At 44.8% G+C, this 3,408-nt stretch overlaps 1 long non-coding RNA gene across 1 annotated transcript; it reads right to left on the bottom strand.

Annotated features, from left to right (window-relative positions):
- Positions 1–310: 310 nt before the first annotated feature.
- Positions 311–1,569, bottom strand: LOC142764821 (uncharacterized). The gene is made up of 3 exons (XR_012883909.1): positions 1,503–1,569; positions 1,374–1,397; positions 311–335 (listed from the first exon to the last, which is right to left on the bottom strand). It is a non-coding gene; the product is annotated as an uncharacterized LOC142764821 (long non-coding RNA).
- Between the last annotated feature and the right edge of the window lie 1,839 nt (positions 1,570–3,408).

Raw genomic sequence — 3,408 nt, 5'->3', positions numbered from 1 at the left:
TCTGTGACGGAAGTGGCATCACGAAAGTTACCCATGTCATCATTCTGACGGAATGACTGTTTATTTTTTGGTGAACCAACGGCGCAGAGTACATCGGTCGTGAAGCCGTCTCCGAGGTGTGTTGATACCCATGCATGCTTTCAGAATCAAAGTTGGATCTGTGAGCTACAGGAAACGTTCGATGTCTTTTCTGCTCACGACACAACTTTTCAAGATGAATTCAAAATAGTTCATACCTGAATTTTTTTTTTCTATCTCTAATGAAATTCTTGAAAAAAGAGCCTTCAAAAACCAAGCCTCTGAATACTTACTCGGCTGAGCATAAGGATAGTCGGCTGAAATGATTCACGCAGAAAAAAACATAGAAATAAAACGCATTTTATATCGCTGTTGAGCCACTAAAACAAATTGGCTGAATTTTCACGGTTATCAACTTTCTTATCAAGAGTAAAGGTGCATGTTTATTGTTTTTGCGAATACTTTATGCACGCAGGCGACGTCTCCATCTCCTTCTATCTGGGCACGCTTTCGAGCCTGGCAAGATTCTCTACGGCGAGCTGATCTGACATCCATTTGCAAAGTGTTTCAGCAGGCAGCTTCGCCTCGGCATGAGATTTCGTTGACTACACTTACTGAGTGATTAGATTCAGCCTGTCGTTTGAGCTCAAGGGCACGCACAGGTGGCCCTGCCGGCGTGCTAGTAATGGCGAAACTGATTGACCAATCGTCGACGAAGCAGCCGTTACACCTTCACTTATAGTCACGTGGTACCACAGCGACAAGGCTCACAGCGAGTGCAGCTGCGACACCCCTCCATAGCGGATCACGTGGCATGACGTCACTCGTATTTCGGCGGTTCAAGACCATTGTGACGCGATGAATAATCTTGCCAGATATAACACGTGTGACTATTTCACTCTGTGAAGATTTGCGCGTGCTTCTTTACCACGTCTTGCAGGTATAACCTTCAACATCAATTGAAACATTAGCAACGTGCTTAAGTAGCACTGGAAGTCCTTGTCATTAAGCATAATTGTCTCCGACATTCACCTTGAGTGTACATCACCGTTGCTTTCTACTGCGCACGTAACAATTCATTTTCTTTAGTTCACATATTACGAACCAAGAGGTGGTGGGGGTCAAGTTTCGATGCTAGATAAAGTCAGCTGAACCGTGTGACCATCACATGTTTCTGATCTCTGTAACAAATAATGACAACATACATAATTCGCATTATTGTGCCGCTCAAAGTGAGAAACAGTGTTAATATCTGCAAGTAAGGTTTAATGTGAAAACGGTGAAAGTGGTAACAATCAAAAGAACTTTGGAATTGGCAATAGCGCACCAGACAAGAACATTTATTCGTGCCTTACCTTCACCGTAGTAGTATGGTTGAGCTGTGTAAAGATAGCACATTTAATTTTAGCCAAAGTGGAGAGTAATGAATCTCCGCACTATACAACTATATGCCACAACCGCACTGACTACGAATTTTCACTCACCCATGATTCGAAACGTCTGTCTTGACGCACGAGAGTTGTCTCGGAGCTCGGATTGTCAGAGCGTCCGCTGACAAAAAGGTTTGTTTGCAAGAAAAACAAAGGTTACATTGAGATGCATGTATCTGAATTTAATAAAAAAAAGATGTAAAGTGTTCCTATAATATTTTATAAACAACATGTGAAAATGGAGAATGATATAGCATTATAGACTTCCCTGCTGTTTTTCGTCTTTGTCCCATCTTCGTGACGGTGCTGGGTGACTGACTTGACGTAACAAGAGCGCAACGTGTTGTTTTGTATACGTATTAGAGATAAACGTAACGATGTGCTTGGTAGCAAGGTACTACCAACACTCAATTATAGTCTTGCTTAGCTACCCCGCGTGATAAAATGATCTAACCTCGTGTTTTGCGTGTTGCACATTTTAATAAGTAAAGGAAGTAGAAAAGTATCGAGGTCACTGCTTCAAGGAAGTAACTAACCTGCCACAGCCATTGCTCTCTCGGTAACTGCGAACGAAAGAACCATTACTCCCCACCTATCATGGTTAGTCCTTAAGAGAACAAGAGCTGCTATTTGCGCAACAGATAAATCACATCTTGGTTGACTTAACCAGTACTTTTGAAGTGTGTGCAACGGCGGAAAGCTCCTTTCTTGCCGTGCCATGCGCGAACGTTTGCACACATTTTGTCTTCTGGAGGATCAAAGCGCTCTATGGAGTCAATTCCGAAAGATCTTTTAGGGCGTAGCACGCAAGCGGAGATAGGAGCACGCTAATTAAAGTCTCAAGCAAAGGTCACTGCTGAGATTTATTACCCACGGGTCTTGTAAACTTTCCAGCGCATATCGGCAGCACACGTAGAGAGCATGCAATGACGAATGTGCCAAATGGTCTAAATTTTCGTAGACTTTTATACTACGCACAGCATCTCTCCTAATTATGTAGTGGTTTTGGGATGTTAAACAGCATCAATTTTTAGAAGCTGCGGACGTACGAGTTCCTCAGAAGTAAAGCTTCCTTGCAATTTAAGTCCTGCGTCAGATGCCTGGACAAGTGCTCTTCGAGGTTCACTCAGCTCAGCGCAAAATTACGTGCTGACGTTTCTTCAATTTGCACTGCGGTGAGCAAGTCGGCCGCAGAACACGAACACTACGCTTATGAGTCATAAAAGAAATGCGGGGCACTCTATATACGGCCGGTAAGACGAGCACGGCGTTGGTGAAAGTGTACATGAAAGAATGCGCAAAGGAAGTAATTGCGCCTCGAGGTCCGCCGATCTGAGGCTTTCACAGCTATATAGCTGTATATGGCTTGGAGAAACGGAAAACTGTCCGGCAGTGGTGTCACGAGCAGTCTCCATTGGCTGCGTTATCGGTTACGTCGTCCACAGCGTCGTACCCAAGAACTTGCGCCATTGGCTGCCTTGTCGGTTAGCTCGCGATGTCAAACACCGCCGAGTTAGCTCGCCATGTCAAGCGCTAGCAACAGCGCAGCGTTGCAGCGTCAATATGATAATCGCGGGAGCGCGTTTGCCGGGCCGAACGCCCGCTTTCGGTGGCCATTTCTCCTGTGGCACTTTGGCTTCGGCTGCGACGTCTGTGATCGCCTTTGGTTCGAAAACAACCACTGTGATTGGCACATCGTGAAACGCATTTAACTGCTCATTACATCCCTCTGAGACCGTGATCATGCGAGACACATTGGGCAGCATGGGAAATAAACACGGCGTTAAACCCGAGCCAAACGTGTGTCTACCTGATTCACAAGCACGAACATATAACCGATAATTGTGAAATGTTTCAGTTCCACGTCGGGTTGAATTCACAGCTAAAAACCATAGCCTAACTCTTGAACTTTGGCTGGTTAACATTTGTACGGAGTGCTTTTTGATATTAAGCCTTGGCA

The sequence above is a fragment of the Rhipicephalus microplus genome, chromosome 6, assembly GCF_043290135.1.
Source record: "Rhipicephalus microplus isolate Deutch F79 chromosome 6, USDA_Rmic, whole genome shotgun sequence".
Classification (NCBI taxonomy): Eukaryota; Metazoa; Arthropoda; class Arachnida; order Ixodida; family Ixodidae; genus Rhipicephalus; species Rhipicephalus microplus.
Note: the sequence above shows the minus strand (reverse complement) of the source record. Positions and strands in the feature narration are given on the sequence as shown.